This window comes from Amblyomma americanum, chromosome 1 (genome assembly GCF_052857255.1).
Source record: "Amblyomma americanum isolate KBUSLIRL-KWMA chromosome 1, ASM5285725v1, whole genome shotgun sequence".
Taxonomy (NCBI): domain Eukaryota; kingdom Metazoa; phylum Arthropoda; class Arachnida; order Ixodida; family Ixodidae; genus Amblyomma; species Amblyomma americanum.
This window is the reverse complement of record NC_135497.1, coordinates 181,682,736-181,702,266: the sequence shown is the minus strand read 5'-3', so window position 1 is coordinate 181,702,266 and position 19,531 is coordinate 181,682,736.

Sequence of the window (19,531 nt, the reverse complement as noted above, 5' to 3'; positions counted from 1 at the left end):
CGATCGTGGGACCATTTCAACGCGCCTGATTACATCGAGGACAGAAAATAATATCATGTGCGATTCACGGGGGCTTTAGCGGTTTTCGGCTTATCTGGCAGTAAGCGGGCTTCTTATTTTTTTCTAGTTCTTGTGAAGCACTTTTTAGTGACATTGAATACAAAAATAAGTGCATCGAAAAAAAAAAGCGCCATCAACGAAGCAGCACTAGCTGACATTAGCTGATTGCACCCAGCAAACCGCGAGTGAAAAGCAACGAATCCCAGGAAAAAAAACATATCCGCACGTGTGAGCATCCAAAATGCATGCGTGCTGGGATTACGGGCCTTCGAGGCAAAAATGCTCGAGAAATACAGCTAGCTAGAAATTCACACTCGCTCCCCCTGCGCCGTTCTCCATGCTTCCATCTGCTTGAACCCTTCGGAAACCTCGCGCACGTTAGGAATGCCGAAATGGGCTCCAAACCTTACGTAATCTGTTTTGCGCGAAAAATACGTGCGTCGGCATTGAGGTCATTTTTTGCGCCCTCTTTCGGCTCCTGCGTAACCTTCGAAGAAGCAGATCCCGTTTTAGCACAGCCCGTTTGTTCACACATAGATAGCCTCTTGGGTATTCGACGTTACGAGATATCATCTGCTCTGTTTTTCTCTGCAGCTCAAATCCAAAATAATGGAGCAGCCACGGAGTTGCGCAACGTCTTTAGCAAAGAAGCTGCTTCGCTCGCTGTGCTACGCTTTTCTCGCAAGCTTGCTTGCCAAGTTCTTTTTGCGATTTCTCCCCGCGCCTTAACTGGCGGCTCTCTTTGCGCCCCTCCCTTCACATTCTCGTTTCGGTGCGCTCGTTCTCACAGTCTGGGGCTCTGAATTCTGTATTGGAAGCGCGAATCCTGTTTACTCATCGATCATCGTAATATTCGAGTTTCCTAATCCGTCGTATCACAGCCTGCGGAGCGTTGCTGCAGCTTGCCGAGCTGCTAGGAACACCGAATTTTAAGATGTTCATCCTTTTCCTGCGCTCCGTGCAGTGTGTTCGTTCCCGCTTTTCATTCCACGATATACTTTGTGCGGGGAAAGGCACAATAATTGTGTTCCTTTAGTTGATCAGATCCCGCCGCAGAGCCCCCCCCCCCCCTTTTTTTTTCTTTTTCTCATACGCAGCAGTTCTATTATTAGCGCCTCTTTTATTTAATAGTCGTTTTTTTTTTATACGTCGATGCTCCAGAGAAAAGATGTATGTAATCTGCTTCAGCGCAGCGCACTGGCGTTTCTTGCCTTTGCCCGCTTCGTGGCGGAGAAATTCGGGTCGAAGAAAGAAAAAGAAAGCGGATCGTTTTGAAAAGAACTTGCGACGCGAGTCCATTTCTCCTGGATACAAGGGTTTCCATCGACGCGTGAAAGGTTCGAACAACAACAGAACGCAATTTCTGGCCCAGGAGTGAAAGAGAGAAATGGGAGAGCGGCGGTTCTTTAGCGTGTCATATCTCAAACGTCGTCCTTATCCAAAACGCATATTTCACGCGCTTAACCCTTTCACTGCCGGGAATGATGGGGCTTATGCATACCTTTGGCACCAAAAGAATGTCTGCTTCGGAGTGCGCACGAGACTCGCAAGTGTCTGGCGACTGTAAGGCGGCTCGAACCTGGAAGGGGGGGGGGGGGGGGGGGGGGGGGGGGTACGCCGTAGCGGTGAAGACGAGGTGACGGGGCAGCTGACACGAATTGGTGCACCTAACGTTTTCAGAGTCCTTTGCGGCCGGCAGCGTTCCCTCCTCTTTTACAGCTCGTATTGCTGCCGCGCGTGTAAATCCTAACGCCCGCTTCGTAACTGCACGGTGCTGAGTGCTTACATCAAGCGTCCTTCTCTCTTTTTGGTCGCACGCTGGCTGCCGCTGTTGGACCTGCGCCCTCCCCCACCCTACGTTCCACTCACGGGCGCATGATTCATGCTCTCGGAGGCGCTAATTTATCATCGGTGCTGTTGCCGCTTTCCTCGTCCTCCTCGCACGGCTGAGTGCTTCGTTATGTAGCGCACACAAGTTCGGCCGAAATCTGTTCGTGCCCTTGCAGCGAACGACAAAAGAGCGAGCAGCGACGCACGTATTCTTTCGTGTCCAGGATAGCTGAGCATTACTCTAATCCGATCCTCCCTCCCTCTCTTGTGCCCCGCCCGCAGAGCTCTGCCCTCGTTGAGAAAGATTTATGGGAGGAAGGCGCAAAATCGAAAGAGGACAAGACCATTTGCGCCGAATTGCTTTCCGATAAAGGAAATGTGCACAGCCCACCCACCGTTTTCTTTTATTTCGCCCGTCAGAAGAGGAGCGCATTGATCTCTTTTTACTTCGCCGGAGTTTTCTCCGAAGCGTAAATGGCTGAAATATAATGTGCGCGCCGTCCCCGAGACTTGAAGAAAGTGTAAACATGGAGAGGAAAACGCATCAACAGGACGGCAGGTTGCCTTGAAGACACCCTTCGCGAGGCGCCATCGAGAGGGGGATGTTAAAAGCGCAAAAGCGGTATTGACATTGTTCCGAAGCGCATTTGTTTCGGGGAGACCATTTTTCCCCCGAGCTGAATGAGCAGTAAACAAGCGCCGACATTTTGAATGGTTCAGTCTTACAGCTGCCTCGACAGTTGAGTGCATTTTGGTGATATGCCCACCTCCCGACTCGCTTTTTTCTCTCGTTCTCGCCGCGTGTGTCGAACAGCGTTAACAGGCAGAAAACGTCATAATGATTGTGTCTCGCCAGCCGCTCGCGGCTCGGCCCAGCAGCCCCGCGGCAAAGACGCCGCGCTTACGCACTACGTGACGGCGTGCGCATTGTTCCCGCGCCCGCCAGTTTTGTGCAGACGTGCGCATGTTTGCCGTTGTTGCTGCCGCTACTGCCGCTCCTTCTGAACGTGAGAGCGCGCTTTTATATTTGCTGCATTGAACAGACCAGCAGTTCAAATTCAAATTCACTTTATTTCTGGTAGAAAGCAAGTATACATCATGAGCAAGAGAGTTTAAAAGAGGATTATTCTACCAAGGAAGACGAGGCAAAAGGCGTTTCATCTACGCCTGACAAGGCCTCGCCTCCTGGCGAGATACATTGCACTCTCCTATGCTACAAAAGCCGTTGTAAAAAATCTATTGTACCATTCATTACGTGTAGAAAACAGAAGCTATTTGTTTTGTTAATGCAATAACACTTAGGTTGGTGTCATGCAGTTTCTGTTTTCTCCGTAACTAAATTCCGCGATTGGCCAATCAAAGGGCGCCGCCAAATTTGAAATAATAATAATAATAATAATAATAATAATAATAATAATAATAATAATAATTGGTTCCGGGGAAAGGAAATGGCGCAGCATCTGTCTCATATATCGTTGGACACCTGAATTACGCCGTAAGGGAAGGGATAAAGGAGGGAGCGAAAGAAAGGAAGAAAGAAGTGCCGTTGTGGAGGGCTCCGGAATAATTTCGACCACCACCTGGGGATCTTTAACGTGCGCTGACATCGCACAGCACACGGGCGCCTTAGCGTTTCGCCTCCACCGAAACGCGACCGCCGCGGTCAGGTTGGTTTTGAGGAAAGAAAATTGAGCAGTAACTGTCTCACATATATCGCTGGACAGCTGAGCCGGTTTTGAGGAAAGGAAATGGCGCAGTAACTGTCTCACATATATCAGTGGACACCCGAACAGCGCCGTAATTAAGGGAAGGATAAAGAAGGGAGTGAAAGAAGAAAGGAAGAAAGAGGTGCCGTAGTGGAGGGCTCCGGAATAATTTCGACAACCTGGGGATCTTTAACGTGCGCCGACATCGCACAGCACACGGGCGCCTTTGCGTTTCGCCTCTATCGAAACGCGGCCGCCGCTGTCGGGTTGGGTTTGAGGAAAGGAAATCGAGCAGTAACTGTCTCACATATATCACTGGACACCCGAACCGGTTTTGAGGAAGGAGATGGCGCGGTAACTGTCTCACATATATCAGTGGACACCCAACCGCGCCGTAAGTACGGGACAAACGTGCTTGGGCTTACGTCGGCTGAAGGTCAAACTCCGGCGTATGCCAAACGCGCCGCAGCTTGCGCTGTGAAGCTTCAAAAGCCGCCAACGCTGCCTCAGTGTTCGACTTTTAAGATGGTTCACCAGTGTGACAGTGTCCATAGGAATAACATGGGAACTTTCAGAAGCTGTAGCGTGTCTAAAAATGGCTCGATTTTCATGAGGTCTATGGCAGCGTTTTCTTCCTTAGTGAATAGAGGATGTGTTGCAGACGGATATTATTTTTTAAGTTTCATTTTTTTACAAATCAGAGGTAAATATACAGAAAAACTGCACGTTTAGATATGTCGGCCTTTCATGTCGTCTCATGAAAAAAACTAAGTTAAATATCAGAATTTCGTCCGCAATATTTCCTCCCTTTTTCTTTCTTGACTGTCAAGCCGCAATTTTCATTCATAATGAGCTTAGTGTTTGTGTTTTACAGGCTCTGAAAGTTGTGTATGTATTTTATGCGGGGATTTGAAATTCGCGCCTAATTTAATTAGCGCGATGTGGCTCTATCTGGCGTCAGAATATTTTGTCGCTACTACACTATACCACCAACCTCTTGGTTGTCTGTGTTCGCGCGCGCAGGTTACTAGAGGTGTGCGGCGAGGCATCGGCGCGCCACCGCCGACTGTCCTCGCTGCGCCGCCGGCCGCCGCCGCCGCCGACGTTTTCACTCGGCGCGATGGGGCGCCCTCTAAATATGAATATATTTTTTCCCCGCAAATCTAGCTGCGTTTGAGATTTGGTTTTGTCTCGTTTAATTCTTTACCCTGTCTGAGGCATGTAATCATGTCAAGGAGTCAACGTATGTCATGTGTACGTGTTGTAATGAATCAAACACAAAACAAACAAAAGCAACCCTGCTCTCCACTCGTCTACGCATGCGCATCGTCACCAGACAACGCAACGTGGCATTCCGAAGGCCACCGCGGTGGCTCAGTGGTTATGGCGCTCGGCTACTGATCAGAAGTTCCCGGGTTTGAACCCGACCGCGGCGGCTGCGTTTTTATGGAGGCGAAACGCTAAGTCTCCCGTGTGCTGTGCGATGTCAGTGCACGTTAAAGATCCCCAGGTGGTCGAAATTATTCCGGAGCACTCCACTACGGCACCACTTTCTTCCTTTCTTCTTTCACTCCCTCCGTTATACCTTCCCTTACGGCGCGGTTCAGGTCTTTTTCTGTCGTTAGTGTTCCATAACGCTGTGAGATGGAACGCTGGCTGCCGATGTTTAGGCGACGTTGCATAACTAATGAAACTTGACACCGCCACGCGCACTCATCTCCGCATCGGAATGACGGTTTTTACCGTACATTCTGCAGCTGTAACAGCGCGCTTATATATAAGGGGAGCTTTTTGCGCGGCAGCATACAGCCCTGCTAACCCGCGCGCACTGGCGTGGTGACTCGCTGCCGAAAATAGGGGCCAAACACGTGTCCTGAGTTCGCGGCAAGCGGAGATTGGATCCTTGATGTTCGCTTCTGCGAGGATCCGCTTAATGTGCTGGGGTATGCACAACGCCACGTTCCTTGTAGATGCTGTTGCGTCGTCCATCATCAGCCCTTTAACGCGCGTGCGTCGACAATCGTACCGAGCGCCGCAGCAGCGACAGCAGTCGCCCTTTTTGTCGCCGGTTGCCCTGGCGTCGTTCATTATTCTGCGCGCCAACTTGCGCTCGTAGTACATGAAGAATTCGCAGTTGCTTGGAACACAACGGCGGTTCTCCCCAAAGAATGTCGGGGCTCTAACACGTTTCCCAACAAAACGGAGAACACTAAATTTCAGATCGCACAGGGGCTGGAACAAGGAGACGCTCAGCGTGACGTTTTCGAATAGAGAAATTCCTTCGCGCCTGGAGAGCCCTTCCGTTGGAGAACACGGAGCGGATGAAGTGGTCGACATCCTTTCGTCCCGTCTGCAATTTCGTTCCGCGACGGCTGGAAAAGCGGAGGAAGCTTGCTGCTGATCTCTCTTTTTTTTTTTCCCCTTCTTCTTGCTCGCATTTTCGGCTTACCGGAGCCTGAGCTCAACGTTTCTACTCATCCCTCGGAGGCAGGAGGAAAACTCTCGGAAGTCAAGCGCACTTGAGTGGCGCAGTTCCTCAAGGAAAGGCCTAATAGTGACACATGGAGAGCTATCGACCCGCGAAAGGGCCGCCGCACGTATATGGCTGCGAGCGGGTGGGTCTTCACGAGCAAAGTATAAGGCGGGCGTACTCTATGCACCCTGTGCGTAGTGTGTTCGAGCGCTGCAGAAGGGTTGTCGTTATCGCTTTTGGGGCGGTTTGCTAGATTTCCTTCCTTTGTTTTGTTTAGTGAACGCGAGAACACTTTCTCGCACGACACGCGGCACTTAGTCCGTATGGCCCTAAAATGGCGGCGTACTGTCTTGACAAATTTGCGACGATGTAACCGCTCACATATCGGGCTTCTCGTTTTATATCCTCTTCTCCTTTCGCCTTAAAAGGGGGTTGAGTGAGTCGATTTGAGGCTCGGCACCCCTAATCAAGACTTATTCTTTCATTTTCCCTCTCCTTTTTTGCCCCCTAAACAAAAAGTTTGTGCTCAATACCCCGGAGCAAGAAAAGGGCTGCTGCTCGCCTATCTTTGAATGGAAGCCAAAGGAGAGACACACGGCCAAAAGGCCTAGTGCTTGGAAAGGTAGGAGGGTCAAACTGTTGGCAGTGGCGAAGCGCGCTGGTCGATACGACCCTGGCGTTAAAAATTTAGACAAGAGCGTCTTCGCGACAATGCCCTACCGGAAGCCACAGATTCTCCGCCAGTGAGCGCTGTATTTGTTGTCGAATGTTGGCATGGACGCTTAACTGGCTTCCCATTTGCTTTGTCAATCAAAAAATTCTAGTAAAACAAATGGTATCGTCGAGAGAAAGAGAAAATAATTAAGTAGAATATAAATGTCGGTGTCGGCAAAACTTCGACGTATGGTCTAAACATACTGCGAGAAGTGTCATTACCTTACTGTTTGACGATTTCGCGCTTCTAATCCGCAACGTTTAGCCGACTTGAAATTTACATTATTATGACAGCATGATGAGGCTTGACGCCATCGTGAAAAGGGGCCGAACGCTTCCCTGAGGCTGCAGAAAATGGGGCGAACGAGACACCTGGCCCATTTGGATACAAAGAGTGTGCGATGAATCCCACCTGAAGAGCAGATCTTTAAAGGAGTTGTCACTGCTGTCACTCTGCACCGTCCTACGTATCACGAAGAGGGTTGCCATTTTTTCCCTCCCCCTCTCCCGAACGCGGGATGGAGCAGCATATACATCAAGCCGATCTTACTGCCTTTGCCTTCTGTAATACGCCGCACCCTGTCTGTTAATTCTCTCGTCCCGTATTTCGCGCTGTTTGCAAAAATAAAACTGCACCGACAACCTCATCCACAGAGGCTGATGTATCGCATGAAGGCTTTCTCATTCTATACGCATTGAAGCACCGACAAATGATTGATGCATTTTGTTACCAGTGCCATATGATGATGATGACGATAACAACTTTTATTTCAACCGTATGTGGAGGCCCCGCCCCCGGCACGCGCGGCATGGACGCACCGCAGCAGGGCTTCCCAGCTTACTCTGCTATGAATATTTTCTTCGACTCCGGGGGAGTAGGCGTATTCCCCTATTGTGAGGTCGAGGGTGCCCCTCTCCCCGCACGTTTTACAAAGATCGTTTTCGTGTTCCCCGGGTAGGGCGTGAAAGGTCCATGCTGGGTTAACGAAATTTGCGGCTTGCAGGCCCCGCCATGCGGTCGCTTCCCTATTACTTAGCTCATTATCCAATGGTGGCACCAGTTTTCTGTTTAGTCTATAGTTCTCGACGATTTCGGAATAAGTTTGCGCGCGCTCGTCCAGGTTCCGACAGTCCGGCGATTCCACGGTTACCCGGTAATAGAGAGCTCGGGCTAACTCGCGTGCCGCTTCGTTGCCGGGAACCGACGCGTGCGCTGAGGTCCATATTAAGCTGACTTTGTGGGTAAGCTCTCTGCCGGCCAGGATCCTCGCCGCTTCCGGCGAGATTCTGCCTTTCATGAAATTCCAGAGGGCAATTTTACTATCGCTGACTACGAATTTCGTTCCAACGCAAGCGAGCGCTATGACAACTTCTTCAGCCGTCTCTATGTTGCGGCTGCGAATAGTGGCTGCCGACGCGGGGGCCCCTAGTCTGTTGACGACTGGGGAACTGCCGCGCCTGACTTCTCACTAGCCGCGTCCTCGTAGGCGACCTCTTCGGGCTTCATTTTTGCGAAGCGTTTTGTAAGCGCCTCGGCTCTCTTACTCCTCCTTTCGGTATTATGATCCGGATGCATGTTCCTAGGGAAGTGGGGGTATTGCTATTTTCTCCCTACAATTAGGGTGTATGTCAGTTTTACGATGCAGCCCGCGGTCGGTCTGCAAGTCCACCATCTGCAGGATAGATCTGCCCGTGGTGATACTGCTAAGTCTCTCTAGCTGTGGCATGCGAGCTGCCTCTGTGTATTCTTCCCAGCTATTGTGCACCCCCGTGGCGAGGAGTTTCTCCGTTGAAGTGAACGTCGGGAGTCCTAGAGCTCTCTTGATACATCTTTGGATGAGGTAGCCCTTTTTCCTCTTTTCATCCGCTCTTGGATTTAGGAAGATAGCATTTAGGCTGTCGTCATGCAGTTTCCGGCTTCTCCGAAACGAAATTGCGGATTACCCAATTGCGGTCATGTGACCCTGATGATGTCACCAGGGTCACGTTACCCCAACTGACCGCTCAGAGGAAACAGCCACATTGTACATTCCCTGATTGGTCAATTGAGAGATGACGTGATCAGGGTCACGTCACCCCCACCCCCCCATCCCAAGAAACCAATCTGAGAGCACCGCCAAATTCGACACATGCCCACCGTGGCGCTGTGCACAAGCCTTAAGGGAGCTCAGAATCGAAGAGCAACTTCAGTCTCACAAGCCCCCACCGGTGGCTGTGTTTGAAATAAATAGTCACCTACCGGGTCGCAGTGGCTCGCCGCTTAACAGCTGCACCACTGCGCTAGTAGCGGTATGAGAACTGCCCGCGATCTATGAATGCGATAGAGAGGGTCGTGACGTTAACGACACCACGTGACCACCAAAGGGCCATTCGTAGGGCACCACCAAATTTGGAAATCTGAGGAGCTCCAAAATCTGGCAATTTACCCACCCCCCAAAATATCAAAGGACTTCTCGAATTTTGGAAGTAGCCCACCTCCGCCCCGGAAATGGATTAAGATGGATTAGTATTCGTATAGTACATCGGTATAATCACGCATGATGATCCAATGGAAGGTAACCCAACATTCTAGAGGGGGATTACTCTTGCATACCATATAAGGGCAATGAAAACGGTTCCAACCGAAATTTTTGCGGAGGAGGAGGAAGAAGAGGAAAGACAGGGAGGTTAACCGGAAGAATAATCGGTTTGCTACCCCACATGGAGGGAAAAGGGGTGTGGGGATAAAAAATGAAAGAGAAAGGAGAGTCACTATAAAAAGTCAGCGTTCGTAAAAGTCACAGCCTATCGTGCAGGCCAGAAGTTCGTAAGAAACGGAGCAGTGTCTTGGAGTCCTTTACCTCCGACGATCGCCGCGGCCAGTGGCCGAGAATCTTCGTTTCTCTCAGTGGACGTGGATCCAGACGCCCCAGCGCACAGCAGAGCGACTGCCTTTCGGCACTATAGGCAGGGCAGTCACAAATAATGTGGGATATAGTCTCGTCATACCCGCAGATGGCACTTGCAGGGCTGTCAGCCATACCGATTAAGAACGAGTAATGGTTGGTGAAAGCTAAACCAAACCACAGGCGACACAGCAAAGTTTCTTCACGTCGTGGTAGGCCGGATGAAAGCCGGAGCGTCAGATCTGGGTCCAAGGCTTTTAAACGGAGTTGGAAAATTGGTCGGAATTCCACGCGGCAAGCGTGATGTCCCGCGCAAGAGCGCGAAGCCTGCCCGCTGCGTCTGATCTCGAAAAGGGGATCGACACAAAATCGCCGTCTTGGTGAGCAGTTCACGCGACCTCATCCGCGCGATGATTGCCTGCTATGCCGCCGTGCCCCGGTAGCCATTGGTAGATAATTCGTTCCCTTTATTTATGGCGCAGTGATGCAGCTGCCGGATTTTCGCGACCAGTTGTTCATGGACTCCACGGCGAAGAGAAGCTTGTAAGCCTTGGAGGGCAGCTTTGGAATCGGTGAAAATAGACCACTGCTAAGGACGCTGCTGATTAATGTGTTCAATGTCGACACGAAGAGCAGTGAGTTCTGCACCCGTCGAAGATGTCTGGTGAGCTATCCTAACTCTAATTTCTGCAGTCCTTGCGGGGATGGCCACGGTGTCCGAAGAACTGGTATGGTTCACTGAGCCGTCAGTGTAGACGTGCACCCGGTTTGCATGGTGCTCATAGAAATATTCGAGTGACTTGTTTTAGTTCTATCGGCGATAAATCGATCTTCTTCCTGGTGCCAGGTATTGAAATAAGCACACGGGGATTGTGCAGACTCCAAAGTGGCGAGGACGGTCTATAGGCGGGTGTAAACTGGGACGGCAGAATGGCGCCATGTGCATCAATGGCGTTTGTAAACGATGTGCGCGGCCTGGTAATACGTCGACTGGCAAGATGGTGAGAAGAGACCCGAGACATGTGTCGAAAATGTGCCCTCAGTGCGTCAACTGTTAGGTAGGTAGGGATTGTGTAAGTCCTGGGCGATGAGTACAGATGCGGCCGTAGAGGAACATTTCGGCAATCCTAGGCAAGTCCGGAGAGCTTGAGCTTGAACGCTTTGCAGACATAGTATGTTTGTTTTTCGAATGTTTCCAAGTGCAGGGAGGCTGTAGCGAAGAAAGCCCATGAATGAGGCGTTGTAGAGCTGCATCATCGACCGCACTGACGCTCCCCACGACATTCCCCCAAGAAAGACGACAACGTGAGAAATCGCTGTCAGTCTCTTTTTCATGTATGAAAAATGTGTGTGTGTGTTTGGGGGGGGGGGGGGGTGTCCATGATAGATTTCGGTCGATGATTACTCCCAGAAACCGATGGCTCTTTGCGCGGGGTATTGCTGTGCCGCAAGAACATGAGACATGTTCTTGCGTGTAAAGGCCACAAGCGAGCACTTTCCGGTTGAAATCTGTAAGTCTTGCAGATTGAGGTAGGCTGCAAGAATACTTGACGCCTTGCTCGAACTTATGGGCGCGTAACTCACGCTGCCCAGATGCAGATGTCATCCGCATAGATTGAGAGTTGCGCCGACTGTGGTAGTATGTCGACAAGCCCGACAAGTGTGAGGTTGAACAGCGTTGGGTTAAGCACTCCACCCTGCGGTACTCAACGGGAAGTGAAATGAGATGTTGGGCCATCCTCAGTCTGTACAAAGAGAGATCTGTCGGATAAATAACTATGTATCCAGCAGAATACGCGACCACCAAGCTGGGCAGCCTCCAGAGCGTCCAAAATAGGGAGGGGGGGGGGGGGGGGGTGCTGCATACTTAGCGGGAAACTGAGGGAAAAGGGGCCCTCGCACCCCCCGCCCCCCTCTTTGGATACGTGTCTGACATCAGGCAACTTAAATGTTGACGCATTTTCTTTAAATATGTGGTTAACAAGGCCCTCAATGTTTTTTTCCCTCCCTTAATTTCTTGCCCGCTGCTTCGATCCCAATTCGTTCCGCCCGCGCTATTGGTGCGGATCTAACCGCCAGCGCCCGCGCAACCATCATCAGCACAAGTGGGTATATAAAGTTACGATCGCCTTACTTCAAAAATGCCACAAACTCACGCAACATTGAAAGCGGCGTTGGCAAGATGCTGTCATAACTGAGTCTTGGCAACCACGCGCGGGGTACACGCGGGGAAGCTGCTTTCCTCGCAATAATTCAAAAGCATTGAATTTCGCTTTGTCCTGATTAAAGTGCGCCTCGGTCGTTTTCTCTCGACGTTCACGATTCCATTACAAAATTGCACTCGTCAGTATCAAGACCAAATATCTATTTCGCGCGACATAATGTTCCGGCGCGGTTCACTTTTTTTTTCTTTTTTAGTATCACTTAGGGAGCGCGAACATATTCCTTGATTAATGCTATCGCGCAGCTTCGTCTGCTTTCTGCTATGAACTGGGCCAGTCAGACGCACGGCCCGAACATACATCACGATCAAGGATTCTTTTTTCTCCCCTTATTCCAAGCATTAGTAATACTCAAGAACAGGAATCTTTCGCTTCCTTTTTCTTTTCCCAGCGGCAACGCAATTTGTTACCAGTCTGACTCTCCCCATCTATCTTCGAGGAGGCACAAAAAAGTGCAAAAAGGAAGGAGGTGCAGGGAAGAGAGAAAGACAATGGCGGATACAGCGCGAGCGGGCAGAGTATCCTCGATATTTTAGATTTCCGACGTGCAGTTCATTCGCAAGATGTATTGACTCAAAATGCAACCACGTCCCTGGTTGGCTCTTTCGTGGGAGCTCGTTGCACCACCATGCGTTTTTTACATAAACCGGGGCACGCGTACTTGTTTGAAAAAGTGAACTGCGCGCCAGAGCCGTAGAATTCAGACAGCGGGAATTTAAGCAGGCAGCGGGGCGGGCCGTCCTTCGTTTTCTTTTACGCGCACTTTCCCGGGAGCGGCGGCTCTTTTCTCTTTCTGCCCTTGTTATGACACTGAAACGAAATCGATGGAGAAACGACATCGCGCAGCGGAGAGAAGCGGCGCGCTATGTTCGCCCGCACTTTCTGTGTGTCGCAACGGTACGCCATTTGAAGCGTGTGTCATTTTCATGCGCGACACTGGAGCGGATGATGCACGCACTGAGGCATGTTTTTTTTTTTTTTTGCTCAGTGCACACCTGGTGCATTGTTTTGTCGCCGAAACTGGTGACGCGGTCCACGATCAAGTAGGTGTCAGAGCGGCCAGACTGAGAATTCTCGGGTGGATGTGAGCGCGGTGCGACTTTCAAGAGGAGGCGAACGCTCTGCATGGTAGCAGATGGCGTGTTGGGCAGCGGAACAGCGCTCCGGGGCTTGCTGCCGACACCGGCGCACCGACTTTATTAATTTCAACTCACTTCCCAGTGAGCATTAAAACTCCCTTGGACGGTCCAGGACAGTTTCAGTTGTTCGTTGGCTTCCGCCAGCTCTCCCTAAAAAAGTACGCACCAGACTGCAGTTTCAGTAAAAGCATGTGTCCTTCGTCTCATTTCGGTAAAAGAGCAGCTCGTTGACGTTTAATCCAGCAAAAAAAAAAACAATGAATCGGAGCAACAGTGCATAAAAATAAACGGCGAGGGAGAGTGAAGGCTACCGCTGATTTCTTCGCACAAAGAGGAGGGCGGGGGGGGGGGGGGGGGGCAACAAGTCTGGGGTGTTGATGGTGTGCCCATGAAGAGCCTGCTGGCGAACTGCTACGGTTTCAGCGGAGTCCCGATGTGATTGAAACGTAAGAAACAAGCGTCAAATCGGAGAAAACATGTATTCTGGGAGCAGATGTGATTCAAGCCACGTGAAACAACGTTGATTTGATATGTGAAGCTTGGTTACGGTCCCGTGTCTGAAATATATAGGCACGCTTGAAATCGAAGTAATGTGCGTGTAATCCTCCATACTTATTATTTTTATCAAATACGTACATGTTTACTCATAAATTAAGTGTGTAATTTTGTTGCTCGTCTGGTGGCACAGATAATTCTCGATACGCGGGAAAGGAACTGAGAAAGAAAAGTCCAAGTTTAAGTTTTTTTTTTGTTTCGACTTTTATTCTGACACCTACAGCACACGTTGAGGGGAATTTTGTAGGGGGGATTCAGGGGGAAATTTACATTCTTCTAGAGATGCCACACGAAAAAAAACAACGAATTCTAATCTGAAAACGGTAGTAAAGGAGAAGAAACAAGAAAAAGGAAAGACGCTGGAATGGGGAGGGCGGGGAGCGAGCGGTCTAAGTTATAGCAGTCCTGTGTACGCTGCTGCCATGTAGATCCATGAAGAAAATCAGAACTCTATAGCAAGGCGGGGGTGATGGGTTTGACAGAACGCTAAAGGTGGCTAAAGGCTTTACAGACCGCAATATCCTAGTGCCTTCTGGTGGCGGAAAAGGCAAGCTAGGAGCCCTTTGTGCGCCTTTAATACTGCGCTACGAGTATCGCGTCTCTCTCCGTGTTGCGCCACCTCGCAGCCTGTGCGCTCAACGAGCTTTCGCTCCTCCCTGCTCTAGCCTGTGTTAATTTTGGACACCTCAGGCGTTCAAAACACCGCGATAATGCTAATGAGCGCAAATTCGCACAGGCGTTGCACAACTTCTTACGCTGCTGCACCTGCTGATACCGAGAAAAAAGCAAGAAAAAAGGAGAAACAGGCATGGTTCACGGGAAGTAAATTTTTGTGTTGGTTGTCACAAATGCCATGTACTAGGAATTTATCCACCCATGCAGGTTGTGCAAAGGTCCATGTGCTCATCGCCATAATCGCGCGCCACGCAAAAGATAGCGGTAAAGTAAAAAAGGCTCTTTACTTGGGGAACACGAAGTTTCCTTTTAGAGTTCAGCATCGGCTGGCGCAATGGCTATAAAAGTAAAGAGGGGAAGCTCTTGAGAAATAGTTTAGCAGTCTTCGAAGCTTGTGTCATCAGTTTAGTGCTGGAACAGGAGAGTAAAATTGGAGTCACTGTAAATCGTGCCCTTTAAGAAATGTCCTCTTTGGATCAACTAACACTCCCACATATAGCTTCGCTGACGTGAGCGAAAGTGATAGCATGCCCAGAAATTCTGGTCAAGCGCCTTTTTTTCAACGGGAAGTCTTTTATGAGCGCAGTTTCTTCGCGTATTGTAAGCTTGCACCCTAACAATGAAAACCTCCGCAGATCCCTCCTCGGGACGCTAGTAGTTTTCTGCTATTTATTGTCAGAAGCCCACCCCACTGGTTTTCCATGGCAGTCTTAACTATACCCGGTGTGAGCGCAGGACCAACTTTGAAAACAAGATTTTGCTTTTAAACTTCTCAAGACTCTTAAAGGCCATCCCCATCAATACGTTCATAACAGCATCTTACAATATTGCACAGTTGCCTCAAAATTAAGTGATCTGCAAGAAAGCTCGACTTGATCCTTCCTTCGTATAAGCTAGAGTTCCACTATTTCTTTAAAAACGTCTTAAAATTCTGCGCCATTTGGACAGCAAGACGACTGACTATAACCGATCGTGCATCTCCACTTTTGCCATGGTCAACTGAACATCAGTCGGTCTACTGAACGGATGCAAGGCGTCTCACCAAGATAAACAAACCGTCTTATAGATGTCCCGGCTGGCCCCTGGGACAGTTACTGAATGTTTATAAGGCGTCTTGACAAGATGTGCAAGACATTTCTACCCATCTTGTTACATTTTGTAGCCATCTTCTAGCTCAGCTATAGTCCGATACAACTCAAGAACGCAGCGGCTTTTCCCCGTCAAAGGACCCCCTTCCAGTCAATGGCGTCGACTGATTCTCATTACCCCGCTAAACGTGACAATGCAGGGAGCGGCAGGTAAAAGGAGATAGCCCCCTCCCTCCATGTTCGGGTATAATCCCCTCCCTGCTTTCTCATGCTAGCAGGCTCACGAAAATCAGCCGACGCCACTGGCTGGAAAGGGGCCCTTTGACTGGGAAAAGCCGCTTCATTCTTGAGTTGTATCCGAATATAGTGCTACCATTTTTCTAAGCTGCAAGACGTTTTGAAAAAAATTCACAGAAATGTCACAGACGAATTCTATAGGTATGTCTGTAAAGTGCTTTGAAATCTCCTTAAGCTGTTCAAAATTATTGGTTTATTTGCCGCTATTATGATAAAAACTGCGTCCTAAATAGTTCACGTACTTGTGCACGCTTTAAACACTACTATCAGACGTGATAAGAACTGTAAAACATATCACCAACATGTTTATTAGCCGCATATGACCCCCCTGAGCAAGCAAATTGTCCAGGATAAAATTCGTTGCCGCTGGTCTTTGCAGTGATAAATTGATTTATTACGTGTACCTGAAGGTAATGTTTTATTCAACGCGATTTCAAATATCTAATGATTCATCGTCGGTACTAAAAAATAAACAGGAGCACAATAACTGAAGATAACTGAAAGCTTAAACGACCGAGCAGAAGTTAGGGAGAGTACTGTTACTCACTTATTGGCTACATCGACAGTTAACGTACTAAACGATCGGACAATTATTTTACAAAGGAGAAAATGCAGTGTGCTTCGGTGGAATACGTGCTTACTGGAAGGGCCGCAATAACTTGATGCAAGAGCCTTTAGCCCAATGAACGCGTTGCGCCACGTTCTTGCATTTTGTCCTTTACTCGGCCCTCAGAGAAAACCTCATGTCGTTGCAAGATTACAAGATCGGCAGGTTGTCGATGCACTGCGGATTCTTGGGTATTTGTGATGATGACGAATTCGCGTTCAACCAAGTGGGTTTGCTCTCGTTTTGCATATAGTACTTAAATTCATTGTGGGCGGTACAGCGCGAAAACAGATGAAAGGACGAAAGAACTCGCCCATCTATGCATCCTTCTTCATAGTTTTTTAACTACACAAATCAACCCAAGTCAAGCATCAGTCAATAATCGGTGTCTATGGGAATAAAAACACAGTCGGACGCATGAGAAGAAAGAAAGAAAGAAAGAAGGAAGGAAGGAAGGAAGGAAGGAAGGAAGGAAGGAAGGAAGGAAGGAAGGAAGGAAGGAAGGAAGGAAGGAAGGAAGGAAGGAGGGAAGGAAGGAAGGAAGGAAGGAAGGAAGGAAGGAAGGAAGGAAGGAAGGAAGGAAGGAAGGAAGGAAGGAAGGAAGGAAGGAAGGAATTCTGCGCCATACGGGGGATTAGAATAAGATACGTTAGATATTGTATTGCTGCACGCCATATGCTACCTTTTTTGCGTTATGTTTTGATGAAGTTTAATTTCGAAGGCGAGCGAAGCATCGCAAACGACGCCCTCCAAGCCTGGTGCGAAACATGGCTTCGTAGCAGTTCTGCACGACGAGTTGCTGCAACTGTAACAGCCCATATGTCAGAAGAGCGACGCACTTGGCGACATCGTCCAGATCCATGAAGCACAAAAAAGACGTGGATGGAGGTGGGCAGGGGGGGCACTCGGAGCGAACGATTCCGAAATCGTGTCTCGAAAAGTCCGCATTGCCACAGCTTAGCGCGGCAGTGACGCGTTTCTCCGCGGTTTTATGGCCCACATAACTGACAACTCGAGTCGCCTTTGAGAGCGGATCTTTTGTCGAGCCCTCGCTCGCATAGGCACCGAGGGATGCGCGCCCCCCATCGTTGCCGCTTTATTACGGAATACACGCTCCCCCTCCCTTTTCTGCCCTGCCGTCCACCATTTTCCTTTCCGATACGGCGTATTACAGATGCATGACACGAGAATCTACGGGCTTCGCTGCTATCTTATACCATGCTCATTACTTATTTAGGTGCAGGCACCGTGGATCTAGGAGCGCCCTCTAATGCGTATTTATATCAGCTAGTCGTTCTCCGTCGGGACTACTAAAAAAGTTATGGGGCCGGGAGGGCGCGTGTGCCTTAAATTTGCACGGCATTCCCTCATACATGGCCTCGCCGGGAGTGCATTAAAGAAAAAAAAAAGGCGAGGGAGAGAGCAAAAAAGGGAAACGGGATTTTTAAGTCACTCGCTGCTTTCACCTTTCAAGTTTCGGCGGAAGGGCTCCAACTTGCGGACCCCGTCGTCGTTGTTGAAAAGGATTGGGGCCCGCACGGTGCACGCGGAGCGCCTGTCGAGACCTGAAAGCGCCCAACCTTCCTCAGAGTATCCACGTCTTTTATTTCCTGTTTGTTTCCGTTTCGGGCTGCAGAAGAACAAAACAGCAATGCACGATGCTTTCTAACAGACGTTCACCGTCGAACGCATTGCCTCCACTCCTGATAGCGGGACTTTTTTCTTTGTCCTCATCTGCACAGCATGGACAAGTGTCGTGTAAGTAGATTCCCGAGAACCTTCCGAGCCGCTCATCACCCCTCGGCGCGATTCGCTACACCAGGACGGCCCATACGTTTCACCGCCAGTGTGCATCTGACGCCGTGCTTTTTATATGCATTAAGTTTTGCGTAAATACCGACCGGTACTGATAACTCACGTCGAAACGGGGCCAATTTTGCATGTACCTATACACATATCTAGTCCAGGTTCCACTGAGCTCTTCTCCTCCCCTCCACCGCAGCTTCATCCGTTTTTTAGCCGCACAGACATCTAAGTTCGATGATTATAATTAAGGACTTCCACAAACGTTGGATTGCGCCTTAATAAGATATGACGTTCTTTACTGAATATTTATTTACTTGTGATATTTCCATCCCCTGAAAGTGCAGAGTCGACGGCTGTCTATTAGTGGTCATGTTGCGCGAAAGTTTAGTCTGTGGTAACGTCTGTAGCCTGAGCCCACATAATTTTCCAGGATATTAGCGATTCTGGGCGCTTTCGACTCGTGAGCGTGACTATACGATGCGACAAAGCTAATCCGAGACAATGTACTTCTCGAGCCGAGAGCTCATAAAATATTCCGCCAGCAAAGAAAGGTACGGCGTATTAATGCGTTTCTTGTCAGAGCTAGAATTTTTTATGCGAAACGCCCTTTTAGAAACTGGATAATTTCAGTGACTGTGAATTCAAGCTTCTATAATGAGACATTGAAGAGTAGAAGTGATGTTGCAAGTTCCATCTATAACCTCTATTATTTATACGAATGTAGGATAAGGTCGCAGAGGAAATATTGCAGATTTCGACAGAATTTCAAAGTGAAATTACGTCTGTGTATGCTAACTCCGTGTGGTGTAAAAAGCAAACACACTTCTTTTTATTTGAAAAGAACGAATACTTGATCGTTAACTGGCTACGGATTTTCCCCCGAGAAGAAAGGCAGTGTGATAAGAAACACATGGTTGCGAATGAGCAAAACACACAACGCTTGACCGCCATAATCGGTGCAGGTAATTAGATTCTTAAATGCAAAGCGTGAAACTTCCTCTTCTTTCAATAAGAAGCCGCAAATGAGACAGTGCGGGTGATCGATACGTAAGCTAGCATATATGTACAGGGCGTTTCACCAAACACCAATATTTAAAAAAACATATACTGAATCATCTCGCTTTGTACTATTGGCGGTTATTTAATACACTCAGGGGTATTTTTAATTTATCGGTAAGCTGAATATTTATAGTTTTCATTCACAGCGTTTTAAACCGATGGATATGCAGGTGAGAAATTTCGAAGTCCCAGAGAGTTTTGGAGCTTCGGAAGAAACGCCGAATTGCGAAGTCTGAAAATGTGACTTATTCGGAACGTTGTCCGCACGCAATGAAGTGCGCCTCCGTAGCCAGACATGGACGGCTCGTTGTTCTTGGATAGTACATACGTGTCGCGCGATGTCGGTTTTCGTGCGAATGGAATGTCACAGCCGGCCAATGCGAAAAATGACATCACATGACGCTCCACGCAATTC